This window comes from Haliotis rufescens, unplaced genomic scaffold, assembly GCF_023055435.1.
Source record: "Haliotis rufescens isolate VD_foot unplaced genomic scaffold, xgHalRufe1.0.p SCAF_9, whole genome shotgun sequence".
NCBI classification, from domain to species: Eukaryota; Metazoa; Mollusca; class Gastropoda; order Lepetellida; family Haliotidae; genus Haliotis; species Haliotis rufescens.
The window spans coordinates 14,083,031-14,099,219 of record NW_025964383.1 but is presented as its reverse complement, the minus strand read 5'-3'; positions in this window follow the sequence as shown (position 1 = coordinate 14,099,219).

Sequence of the window (16,189 nt, the reverse complement as noted above, 5' to 3'; positions counted from 1 at the left end):
TCCATCAAGCATCCCCCGATCAGCATTGAACCATGCCGCCATTGCTTTCTCCGCTTGCGTCGACATCTTAACTAACGTACTAAAGTAACAGAAATACTTGACACAAAGGAATAAAAACATTGATGTCAGACATACTCATTCATTTATATGTGTAGTCAAGAACACCAGATGTTTAAACAGAATGTGCACTTCAATGCGTCAGTGCCAGGTTGGTCAATAACACCAGATGTGTACTACATACTGTGCACTTCAATGCGTCAATGCCAGGTTGGTCAATAACACCAGATGTATACTACATACTGTGCACTACTGTACATCAGTGCCAGGTTGGTCAATAACACCAGATGTGTACTACTTACTGTACACTTGTATGCGTCAATGCCAGGTTGGTCAATAACACCAGATGTATACTACATACTGTGCACTACTGTACATCAGTGCCAGGTTGGTCAATAACACCAGATGTGTACTACTTACTGTACACTACTGTACATCACTGCCAGGTTAGTCAATAACACCAGATGTATACTACATACTGTGCACTACTGTACATCAGTGCCAGGTTGGTCAATAACACCAGATGTGTACTACATACTGTACACTACTGTACATCAGTGCCAGGTTGGTCAATAACGCCAGATGTATACTACATACTGTACACTACTGTATATCATTGCCAGGTTAGTCAATGACACCAGATGTATACTACTTACTGTACACTACTGTACATCACTGCCAGGTTGGTCAATAACACCAGATGTATACTACATACTGTACACTACTGTACATCATTGCCAGGTTAGTCAATAACGCCAGATGTATACTACATACTGTACACTACTGTACATCAGTGCCAGGTTGGTCAATAACACCAGATGTGTACTACATTCTGTGCACTTCAATGCGTCAATGCCAGGATAGTCAATAACACCAGATGTATACTACATACTGTGCACTACTGTACATCAGTGCCAGGTTGGTCAATAACACCAGATGTGTACTACTTACTGTACACTTGTATGCGTCAATGCCAGGTTAGTCAATAACACCAGATGTATACTACATACTGTGCACTACTGTACATCAGTGCCAGGTTGGTCAATAACACCAGATGTGTACTACATACTGTGCACTTCAATGCGTCAATGCCAGGTTAGTCAATAACACCAGATGTATACTACATACTGTGCACTACTGTACATCAGTGCCAGGTTGGTCAATAACACCAGATGTGTACTACTTACTGTACACTTGTATGCGTCAATGCCAGGTTGGTCAATAACACCAGATGTATACTACATACTGTGCACTACTGTACATCAGTGCCAGGTTGGTCAATAACACCAGATGTGTACTACTTACTGTACACTACTGTACATCACTGCCAGGTTAGTCAATAACACCAGATGTATACTACATACTGTGCACTACTGTACATCAGTGCCAGGTTGGTCAATAACACCAGATGTGTACTACATACTGTACACTACTGTACATCAGTGCCAGGTTGGTCAATAACGCCAGATGTATACTACATACTGTACACTACTGTATATCATTGCCAGGTTAGTCAATGACACCAGATGTATACTACTTACTGTACACTACTGTACATCACTGCCAGGTTGGTCAATAACACCAGATGTATACTACATACTGTACACTACTGTACATCATTGCCAGGTTAGTCAATAACACCAGATGTATACTACATACTGTACACTACTGTACATCAGTGCCAGGTTGGTCAATAACGCCAGATGTATACTACATACTGTACACTACTGTACATCAGTGCCAGGTTGGTCAATAACGCCAGATGTATACTACATACTGTACACTACTGTACATCAGTGCCAGGTTGGTCAATAACGCCAGTTGTATACTACTTACTGTACACTTGTATGCGTCAGTGCCAGGTTAGTCAATAACATCAGATGTATACTACATACTGTACACTACTGTACATCAGTGCCAGGTTAGTCAATAACACCAGATGTATACTACATACTGTACACTACTGTACATCAGTGCCAGGTTAGTCAATGACATCAGATGTGTACTACATACTGTGCACTTCAATGCGTCAGTGCCATGTTAGTCAATAACACCAGATGTGTACTACTTACTGTACACTACTGTACATCACTGCCAGGTTAGTCAATAACATCAGATGTGTACTACATACTTTACACTACTGTACACCACTGCCAGGTTAGTCAATAACACCAGATGTGTACTACATAGTGTACACTACTGTACATCACTGCCAGGTTGGTCAATAACATCACATGTGTACTACATACTGTACACTACTGTACATCACTGCCAGGTTAGTCAATAATACAAGATGTATACTGCTTACTGTACACTACTGTACATCACTGCCAGGTTAGTCAATAGCACCAGATGTGTACTACTTACTATACACTACTGTACATCACTGCCAGGTTAGTCAATAACACCAGCCGTGTACTACTTACTATACACTACTGTACATTACTGGCAGGTTGGTCAATAACACCAGATGTGTACCACTTACTGTACACTACTGTACATCACTTCTAGGTTAGTCAATAGCACTAGATGTGTACTACATACTGTACACTACTGTACATCAGTGCCAGGTTAGTCAATAACACCAGATGTGTACTACTTACTGTACACTACTGTACATCACTGCCAGGTTAGTCAATAGCACTACATGTGAACTACATACTGTACACTACTGTACATCACTGCCAGGTTAGTCAATAACACAAGCCGTGTACTAATTACTGTACACTACTGTACATCACTGCCAGGTTAGTCAAAAGCACTTGATGTGTACTACTTACTGTACACTACTGTACATCAATACTAGGTTAGTCAATAGCACTAGATGTGTACTACTTAGTGTACACTATTGTACATCACTGCCAGGTTAGTCAATAGCACTAGATGTGTACTACTTACTGTACACTACTGTACATCACTGCCAGGTTAGTCAATAACACCAGCCGTGTACTACTTACTGTACACTACTGTACATCACTGCCATGTTAGTCAAAAACACCAGATGTATACTGCTTACTCTACACTACTGTACAACACTGCCAGGTTAGTCAATAACACCAAATGTGTACTACTTACTATACACTACTGTACATCACTGCCAGGTTAGTCAATAACACCAAATGTATACTACTTACTATACACTACTGTACATCACTGCCAGGTTAGTCAATAACACCAGATGTACATTGTATACTGCTTACTGTACACTACTGTACATCACTGCCAGGTTAGTCAATAACACTAGATGTATACTACTTACTGTACACTACTGTACATCACTGCCAGGTTGGTCAATAACACCAGATGTGTACTACATACTGTACACTACTGTACATCACTGCCAGGTTAGTCAATAACACAAGATGTGTACTACATACTGTACACTACTGTACATCACTGCCAGGTTAGTCAAAAACATCAGATGTGTACTACATACTGTACACTACTGTACATCAGTGCCAGGTTAGTCAATAACATCACATGTGTACAACATACTGTACACTTCTGTACATCACTGCCAGGTTAGTCAATAACACAAGATTTGTACTACATACTGTACACTACTGTACATCACTGCCAGGTTAGTCAATAACACAAGATGTGTACTACATACTGTACACTACTGTACATCAGTGCCAGGTTAGTCAATAACATCACATGTGTACTACATACTGTACACTACTGTACATCACTGCCAGGTTAGTCAATAACACCAGTCGTGTACTACTTACTGTACACTACTGTACATCACTGCCAGGTTGGTCAATAACACCAGATGTGTACTACATACTGTACACTAGTGTACATCACTGCCAGGTTAGTCAAAAACATCAGATGTGTACTACATACTGTACACTACTGTACATCAGTGCCAGGTTAGTCAATAACATCACATGTGTACTACATACTGTACACTACTGTACATCACTGCCAGGTTAGTCAATAACACAAGATGTGTACTACTTACTGTACACTACTGTACATCACTACCATGTTGGTCAATAACACCAGCCGTGTACTAATTACTGTACACTACTGTACAACACTGCCAGGTTAGTCAATAACACCAGATGTGTACTACTTACTGTACACTACTGTACATCACTGCCAGGTTAGTCAATAACACCAGCCGTGTAATACTTACTACACACTACTGTACATCACTGCCAGGTTAGTATTACATCAGATGTGTACTACATACTGTACACTACTGTACATCACTGCCAGGTTGGTCAATAACACCAGATGTATACTGCTTACTGTACACTACTGTACAACACTAATAGGTTAGTCAATAGCACTAGATGTGTACTACTTACTGTAAACTACTGTACATCACTGCCAGGTTAGTCAATAGCACTAGATGTGTACTCCTTATTGTACACTACTGTACAACACTGCAAGGTTAGTCAATAACACCAGCCGTGTACTACTTACTGTACACTACTGTACATCACTGACAGGTTGGTCAATAACACCAGATGTATACTGCTTACTGTACACTACTGTACAACACTGCATGGTTCGTCAATAACACCAGATGTGTACTACTTACTGTACACTACTGTACAACACTGCCAGGTTAGTCAATAACACCAGATATGTACTACTTACTGAACACTACTGTACATCACTGCCAGGTTAGTCAATAACACCAGATGTATACTACTTACTATACACTACTGTACATCAGTGCCAGGTTGGTCAATAACACCAGATGTATACTGCTTACTGTACACTACTATACAACACTGCCAGGTTAGTCAATACCACCAGATGTATACTACTTACTATACACTACTGTACATCACTGCCAGGTTGGTCAATAACACCAGATGTACATTGTATACTGCTTACTGTACACTACTGTACATCACTGCCAGGTTATTCAATAACACCAGATGTATACTACTTACTATACACTACTGTACATCACTGCCAGGTTGGTCAAACACAAGATGTATACTGCTTACTGTACGCTACTGTACATCACTGCCAGGTTAGTCAATAACACCAGATGTGTACTGCATACTGTACACTACTGTACATCACTACCAGGTTGGTCAATAACACCAGATGTGTACTACTTACTGTACACTACTGTACATCACTGCCAGGTTGGTCAGTAACACCAGCTGTGTACTACTTACTGTACACTACTGTACAACACTGCCAGGTTAGTCAATAACACCAGATGTGTACTACTTACTGTACACTACTGTACATCACTGCCAGGTTAGTCAATAGCACTAGATGTGTACTACTTACTGTACACTACTGTACATCACTACTAGGTTAGTCGATAGCACTGGATGTGTACTACTTACTGTACACTACTGTACATCACTGCCAGGTTAGTCAATAGCACTAGATGTGTACTACTTACTGTACACTACTGTACATCACTGCCAGGTTAGTCAATAACACCAGATGTGTACTACTTACTGTACACTACTGTACATCACTGCCAGGTTAGTCAAAAGCACTAGATGTGTACTACTTACTGTACACTACTGTACATCACTACTAGGTTAGTCAATAAAACCAGATGTGTACTACTTACTGTACACTTGTGTACATCAATGCCAGGTTGGTCAATAACACCAGATGTACATTGTATACTGCTTACTGTACACTACTGTACATCACTGCCAGGTTAGTCAATTACACCAGATGTGTACTACTTACTATACACTACTGTACATCACTGCCAGGTTATTCAATAACACCAGATGTATACTACTTACTATACACTACTGTACATCACTGCCAGGTTGGTCAAACACAAGATGTATACTGCTTACTGTACGCTACTGTACATCACTGCCAGGTTAGTCAATAACACCAGATGTGTACTACTTACTGTACACTACTGTACATCACTGCCAGGTTGGTCAGTAACACCAGCTGTGTACTACTTACTGTACACTACTGTACAACACTGCCAGGTTAGTCAATAGCACTAGATGTGTACTACTTACTGTACACTACTGTACATCACTGCCAGGTTAGTCAAAAGCACTAGATGTGTACTACTTACTGTACACTACTGTACATCACTACTAGGTTAGTCAATAACACCAGATGTGCACTACTTACTGTACACTACTGTACATCACTACTAGGTTAGTCAATAACACCAGATGTGTACTACTTACTACACACTACTGTACATCACTGCCAGGTTAGTCAATAAAACCAGATGTGTACTACTTACTACACACTACTGTACATCACTGCCAGGTTAGTCAATAAAACCAGCCGTGTACTACTTACTGTACACTACTGTACATCACTGCCAGGTTCGTCAATAAAACCAGCCGTGTACTACTTACTGTACACTACTGTACATCACTGCCAGGTTAGTCAATAACACCAGATGTGTACTACTTACTGTACACTAGTGTACAACACTGCCAGGTTAGTCAATAACACCAAATGTGTACTACTTACTATACACTACTGTACATCACTGACAGGTTAGTCAATAACACCAGCCGTGTACTACTTACTGTACACTACTGTACATCACTGCCAGGTTAGTCAATAACACCAGATGTATACTGCTTACTGTACACTACTGTACATCACTGACAGGTTAGTCAATAACACCAAATGTGTACTACTTACTATACACTACTGTACATCACTGACAGGTTAGTCAATAACACCAGCCGTGTACTACATACTGTACACTACTGTACATCAGTGCCAGGTAAGTCAATAACACCAGATGTGTACTACTTACTGTACACTACTGTACATCACTACTAGGTTAGTCAATAACACCAGATGTGTACTACTTACTACACACTTCTGTACATCACTGCCAGGTTAGTCAATAGAACCAGCCGTGTACTACTTACTGTACACTACTGTACATCACTGCCAGGTTAGTCAATAACACCAGATGTGTACTACTTACTGTACACTAGCGTACATCACTGCCAGGTTAGTCAATAAAACCAGCCGTGTACTACTTACTGTACACTACTGTACATCACTGCCAGGTTAGTCAATAACACCAGCCGTGTACTACTTACTGTACACTAGCGTACATCACTGCCAGGTTAGTCAATAAACCCAGCCGAGTACTACTTACTGTACACTACTGTACATCACTGCCAGGTTAGTCAATAACACCAGATGTGTACTACTTACTATACACTACTGTACATCACTGCCAGGTTGGTCAATAACACCAGATGTATACTGCTTACTGTACACTAGTGTACATCACTGCCAGGTTAGTCAATAACACCAAATGTGTACTACTTACTATACACTACTGTACATCACTGACAGGTTAGACAATAACACCAGCCGTGTACTACTTACTGTACACTACTGTACATCAGTGCCAGGTAAGTCAATAACACCAGATGTGTACTACTTACTGTACACTACTGTACATCACTACTAGGTTAGTCAATAACACCAGATGTGTACTACTTACTATACACTACTGTACATCACTGCCAGGTTGGTCAATAACACCAGATGTATACTGCTTACTGTACACTAGTGTACAACACTGCCAGGTTAGTCAATAACACCAAATGTGTACTACTTACTATACACTACTGTACATCACTGACAGGTTAGTCAATAACACCAGCCGTGTACTACTTACTGTACACTACTGTACATCACTACTAGGTTAGTCAATAACACCAGATGTGTACTACTTACTACACACTTCTGTACATCACTGCCAGGTTAGTCAATAGAACCAGCCGTGTACTACTTACTGTACACTACTGTACATCACTGCCAGGTTAGTCAATAACACCAGATGTGTACTACTTACTGTACACTAGCGTACATCACTGCCAGGTTAGTCAATAAAACCAGCCGTGTACTACTTACTGTACACTACTGTACATCACTGCCAGGTTAGTCAATAACACCAGCCGTGTACTACTTACTGTACACTAGCGTACATCACTGCCAGGTTAGTCAATAAACCCAGCCGTGTACTACTTACTGTACACTACTGTACATCACTGCCAGGTTAGTCAATAACACCAGATGTGTACTACTTACTATACACTACTGTACATCACTGCCAGGTTGGTCAATAACACCAGATGTATACTGCTTACTGTACACTAGTGTACATCACTGCCAGGTTAGTCAATAAAACCAGCCGTATACTACTTACTGTACACTAGTGTACATCACTGCCAGGTTAGTCAATAACACCAGATGTGTACTACTTACTGTACACTACCATACCTCACTGCCAGGTTAGTCAATAACACCAGCCGTGTTCTACTTACTGTACACTACTGTACATCACTGCCAGGTTAATCAATAACACCAGATGTATACTGCTTACTGTACACTAGTGTACATCACTGCCAGGTTAGTCAATAACACCAGCCGTGTACTACTTACTGTACACTACTGTACATCACTGCCAGGTTGGTCAATAACACCAGATGTATACTGCTTACTGTACACTAGTGTACATCACTGCCAGGTTAGTCAATAAAACCAGCCATGTACTACTTACTGTACACTACTGTACATCACTGCCAGGTTAGTCAATAACACCAGCCGTGTTCTACTTACTGTACACTACTGTACATCACTGCCAGGTTAATCAATAACACCAGATGTATACTGCTTACTGTACACTAGTGTACATCACTGCCAGGTTAGTCAATAACACCAGCCGTGTACTACTTACTGTACACTACTGTACATCACTGCCAGGTTAGTCAATAACACCAGATGTATACTGCTTACTGTACACTAGTGTACATCACTGCCAGGTTAGTCAATAAAACCAGCCGTGTACTACTTACTGTACACTACTGTACATCACTGCCAGGTTAGTCAATAACACCAGCCGTGTACTACTTACTGTACACTAGCGTACATCACTGCCAGGTTAGTCAATAACACCAGATGTATACTACTTACTGTACACTACTGTACATCACTGCCAGGTTAGTCAATAACACCAGATGTGTACTACTTACTGTACACTAGCGTACATCACTGCCAGGTTAGTCAATAACACCAGATGTATACTGCTTACTGTACACTAGTGTACATCACTGCCAGGTTAGTCAATAAAACCAGCCGTGTACTACTTACTGTACACTACTGTACATCACTGCCAGGTTAGTCAATAACACCAGCCGTGTTCTACTTACTGTACACTACTGTACATCACTGCCAGGTTAATCAATAACACCAGATGTATACTGCTTACTGTACACTAGTGTACATCACTGCCAGGTTAGTCAATAACACCAGCCGTGTACTACTTACTGTACACTACTGTACATCACTGCCAGGTTAGTCAATAACACCAGATGTATACTACATACTGTGCACTACTGTACATCAGTGCCAGGTTAGTCAATAAAACCAGATGTATACTGCTTACTGTACACTACTGTACATCACTGCCAGGTTAGTCAATAACACCAGATGTGTACTACTTACTGTACACTAGCGTACATCACTGCCAGGTTAGTCAATAAAACCAGCCGTGTACTACTTACTGTACACTACTGTACATCACTGCCAGGTTAGTCAATAACACCAGATGTATACTGCTTACTGTACACTAGTGTACATCACTGCCAGGTTAGTCAATAACACCAGATGTATACTACTTACTGTACACTACTGTACATCACTGCCAGGTTAGTCAATAACACCAGATGTGTACTACTTACTGTACACTAGCGTACATCACTGCCAGGTTAGTCAATAAAACCAGCCGTGTACTACTTACTGTACACTACTGTACATCACTGCCAGGTTAGTCAATAACACCAGCCGTGTTCTACTTACTGTACACTACTGTACATCACTGCCAGGTTAATCAATAACACCAGATGTATACTGCTTACTGTACACTAGTGTACATCACTGCCAGGTTAGTCAATAACACCAGCCGTGTACTACTTACTGTACACTACTGTACATCACTGCCAGGTTAGTCAATAACACCAGATGTATACTGCTTACTGTACACTAGTGTACATCACTGCCAGGTTGGTCAATAACACCAGATGTACATTGTATACTGCTTACTGTACACTACTGTACATCACTGCCAGGTTAGTCAATTACACCAGATGTGTACTACTTACTATACACTACTGTACATCACTGCCAGGTTATTCAATAACACCAGATGTATACTACTTACTATACACTACTGTACATCACTGCCAGGTTGGTCAAACACAAGATGTATACTGCTTACTGTACGCTACTGTACATCACTGCCAGGTTAGTCAATAACACCAGATGTGTACTGCATACTGTACACTACTGTACATCACTACCAGGTTGGTCAATAACACCAGATGTGTACTACTTACTGTACACTACTGTACATCACTGACAGGTTGGTCAGTAACACCAGCTGTGTACTACTTACTGTACACTACTGTACAACACTGCCAGGTTAGTCAATAACACCAGATGTGTACTACTTACTGTACACTACTGTACATCACTGCCAGGTTAGTCAATAGCACTAGATGTGTACTACTTACTGTACACTACTGTACATCACTGCCAGGTTAGTCAAAAGCACTAGATGTGTACTACTTACTGTACACTACTGTACATCACTACTAGGTTAGTCAATAACACCAGATGTGCACTACTTACTGTACACTACTGTACATCACTACTAGGTTAGTCAATAACACCAGATGTGTACTACTTACTACACACTACTGTACATCACTGCCAGGTTAGTCAATAAAACCAGATGTGTACTACTTACTACACACTACTGTACATCACTGCCAGGTTAGTCAATAAAACCAGCCGTGTACTACTTACTGTACACTACTGTACATCACTGCCAGGTTCGTCAATAAAACCAGCCGTGTACTACTTACTGTACACTACTGTACATCACTGCCAGGTTAGTCAATAACACCAGATGTGTACTACTTACTGTACACTAGTGTACAACACTGCCAGGTTAGTCAATAACACCAAATGTGTACTACTTACTATACACTACTGTACATCACTGACAGGTTAGTCAATAACACCAGCCGTGTACTACTTACTGTACACTACTGTACATCACTGCCAGGTTAGTCAATAACACCAGATGTATACTGCTTACTGTACACTACTGTACATCACTGACAGGTTAGTCAATAACACCAAATGTGTACTACTTACTATACACTACTGTACATCACTGACAGGTTAGTCAATAACACCAGCCGTGTACTACATACTGTACACTACTGTACATCAGTGCCAGGTAAGTCAATAACACCAGATGTGTACTACTTACTGTACACTACTGTACATCACTACTAGGTTAGTCAATAACACCAGATGTGTACTACTTACTACACACTTCTGTACATCACTGCCAGGTTAGTCAATAGAACCAGCCGTGTACTACTTACTGTACACTACTGTACATCACTGCCAGGTTAGTCAATAACACCAGATGTGTACTACTTACTGTACACTAGCGTACATCACTGCCAGGTTAGTCAATAAAACCAGCCGTGTACTACTTACTGTACACTACTGTACATCACTGCCAGGTTAGTCAATAACACCAGCCGTGTACTACTTACTGTACACTAGCGTACATCACTGCCAGGTTAGTCAATAAACCCAGCCGAGTACTACTTACTGTACACTACTGTACATCACTGCCAGGTTAGTCAATAACACCAGATGTGTACTACTTACTATACACTACTGTACATCACTGCCAGGTTGGTCAATAACACCAGATGTATACTGCTTACTGTACACTAGTGTACATCACTGCCAGGTTAGTCAATAACACCAAATGTGTACTACTTACTATACACTACTGTACATCACTGACAGGTTAGACAATAACACCAGCCGTGTACTACTTACTGTACACTACTGTACATCAGTGCCAGGTAAGTCAATAACACCAGATGTGTACTACTTACTGTACACTACTGTACATCACTACTAGGTTAGTCAATAACACCAGATGTGTACTACTTACTATACACTACTGTACATCACTGCCAGGTTGGTCAATAACACCAGATGTATACTGCTTACTGTACACTAGTGTACAACACTGCCAGGTTAGTCAATAACACCAAATGTGTACTACTTACTATACACTACTGTACATCACTGACAGGTTAGTCAATAACACCAGCCGTGTACTACTTACTGTACACTACTGTACATCAGTGCCAGGTAAGTCAATAACACCAGATGTGTACTACTTACTGTACACTACTGTACATCACTACTAGGTTAGTCAATAACACCAGATGTGTACTACTTACTACACACTTCTGTACATCACTGCCAGGTTAGTCAATAGAACCAGCCGTGTACTACTTACTGTACACTACTGTACATCACTGCCAGGTTAGTCAATAACACCAGATGTGTACTACTTACTGTACACTAGCGTACATCACTGCCAGGTTAGTCAATAAAACCAGCCGTGTACTACTTACTGTACACTACTGTACATCACTGCCAGGTTAGTCAATAACACCAGCCGTGTACTACTTACTGTACACTAGCGTACATCACTGCCAGGTTAGTCAATAAACCCAGCCGTGTACTACTTACTGTACACTACTGTACATCACTGCCAGGTTAGTCAATAACACCAGATGTGTACTACTTACTATACACTACTGTACATCACTGCCAGGTTGGTCAATAACACCAGATGTATACTGCTTACTGTACACTAGTGTACATCACTGCCAGGTTAGTCAATAAAACCAGCCGTGTACTACTTACTGTACACTACTGTACATCACTGCCAGGTTAGTCAATAACACCAGATGTGTACTACTTACTGTACACTAGCGTACATCACTGCCAGGTTAGTCAATAACACCAGATGTGTACTACTTACTATACACTACTGTACATCACTGCCAGGTTGGTCAATAACACCAGATGTATACTGCTTACTGTACACTAGTGTACATCACTGCCAGGTTAGTCAATAAAACCAGCCGTATACTACTTACTGTACACTACTGTACATCACTGCCAGGTTAGTCAATAACACCAGCCGTGTACTACTTACTGTACACTAGCGTACATCACTGCCAGGTTAGTCAATAAACCCAGCCGTGTACTACTTACTGTACACTACTGTACATCACTGCCAGGTTAGTCAATAACACCAGATGTGTACTACTTACTATACACTACTGTACATCACTGCCAGGTTGGTCAATAACACCAGATGTATACTGCTTACTGTACACTAGTGTACATCACTGCCAGGTTAGTCAATAACACCAGATGTATACTGCTTACTGTACACTAGTGTACATCACTGCCAGGTTGGTCAATAACACCAGATGTATACTGCTTACTGTACACTAGTGTACAACACTGCCAGGTTAGTCAATAACACCAAATGTGTACTACTTACTATACACTAATGTACATCACTGACAGGTTAGTCAATAACACCAGCCGTGTACTACTTACTGTACACTACTGTACATCAGTGCCAGGTAAGTCAATAACACCAGATGTGTACTACTTACTGTACACTACTGTACATCACTACTAGGTTAGTCAATAACACCAGATGTGTACTACTTACTACACACTTCTGTACATCACTGCCAGGTTAGTCAATAGAACCAGCCGTGTACTACTTACTGTACACTACTGTACATCACTGCCAGGTTAGTCAATAACACCAGATGTGTACTACTTACTGTACACTAGCGTACATCACTGCCAGGTTAGTCAATAAAACCAGCCGTGTACTACTTACTGTACACTACTGTACATCACTGCCAGGTTAGTCAATAACACCAGCCGTGTACTACTTACTGTACACTAGCGTACATCACTGCCAGATTAGTCAATAAACCCAGCCGTGTACTACTTACTGTACACTACTGTACATCACTGCCAGGTTAGTCAATAACACCAGATGTGTACTACTTACTATACACTACTGTACATCACTGCCAGGTTGGTCAATAACACCAGATGTATACTGCTTACTGTACACTAGTGTACATCACTGCCAGGTTAGTCAATAAAACCAGCCGTATACTACTTACTGTACACTAGTGTACATCACTGCCAGGTTAGTCAATAAACCCAGCCGTGTACTACTTACTGTACACTACTGTACATCACTGCCAGGTTAGTCAATAACACCAGCCGTGTTCTACTTACTGTACACTACTGTACATCACTGCCAGGTTAATCAATAACACCAGATGTATACTGCTTACTGTACACTAGTGTACATCACTGCCAGGTTAGTCAATAACACCAGCCGTGTACTACTTACTGTACACTAGTGTACATCACTGCCAGGTTAGTCAATAACACCAGATGTATACTGCTTACTGTACACTAGTGTACATCACTGCCAGGTTAGTCAATAAAACCAGCCGTGTACTACTTACTGTACACTACTGTACATCACTGCCAGGTTAGTCAATAACACCAGCCGTGTTCTACTTACTGTACACTACTGTACATCACTGCCAGGTTAATCAATAACACCAGATGTATACTGCTTACTGTACACTAGTGTACATCACTGCCAGGTTAGTCAATAACACCAGCCGTGTACTACTTACTGTACACTACTGTACATCACTGCCAGGTTAGTCAATAACACCAGATGTATACTGCTTACTGTACACTAGTGTACATCACTGCCAGGTTAGTCAATAAAACCAGCCGTGTACTACTTACTGTACACTACTGTACATCACTGCCAGGTTAGTCAATAACACCAGCCGTGTACTACTTACTGTACACTAGCGTACATCACTGCCAGGTTAGTCAATAACACCAGATGTATACTACTTACTGTACACTACTGTACATCACTGCCAGGTTAGTCAATAACACCAGATGTGTACTACTTACTGTACACTAGCGTACATCACTGCCAGGTTAGTCAATAACACCAGATGTATACTGCTTACTGTACACTAGTGTACATCACTGCCAGGTTAGTCAATAAAACCAGCCGTGTACTACTTACTGTACACTACTGTACATCACTGCCAGGTTAGTCAATAACACCAGCCGTGTTCTACTTACTGTACACTACTGTACATCACTGCCAGGTTAATCAATAACACCAGATGTATACTGCTTACTGTACACTAGTGTACATCACTGCCAGGTTAGTCAATAACACCAGCCGTGTACTACTTACTGTACACTACTGTACATCACTGCCAGGTTAGTCAATAACACCAGATGTATACTACATACTGTGCACTACTGTACATCAGTGCCAGGTTAGTCAATAAAACCAGATGTATACTGCTTACTGTACACTACTGTACATCACTGCCAGGTTAGTCAATAACACCAGATGTGTACTACTTACTGTACACTAGCGTACATCACTGCCAGGTTAGTCAATAAAACCAGCCGTGTACTACTTACTGTACACTACTGTACATCACTGCCAGGTTAGTCAATAACACCAGATGTATACTGCTTACTGTACACTAGTGTACATCACTGCCAGGTTAGTCAATAACACCAGATGTATACTACTTACTGTACACTACTGTACATCACTGCCAGGTTAGTCAATAACACCAGATGTGTACTACTTACTGTACACTAGCGTACATCACTGCCAGGTTAGTCAATAAAACCAGCCGTGTACTACTTACTGTACACTACTGTACATCACTGCCAGGTTAGTCAATAACACCAGCCGTGTTCTACTTACTGTACACTACTGTACATCACTGCCAGGTTAATCAATAACACCAGATGTATACTGCTTACTGTACACTAGTGTACATCACTGCCAGGTTAGTCAATAACACCAGCCGTGTACTACTTACTGTACACTACTGTACATCACTGCCAGGTTAGTCAATAACACCAGATGTATACTGCTTACTGTACACTAGTGTACATCACTGCCAGGTTAGTCAATAAAACCAGCCGTGTACTACTTACTGTACACTACTGTACATCACTGCCAGGTTAGTCAATAACACCAGCCGTGTACTACTTACTGTACACTAGCGTACATCACTGCCAGGTTAGTCAATAACACCAGATGTATACTACTTACTGTACACTACTGTACATCACTGCCAGGTTAGTCAATAACACCAGATGTGTACTACTT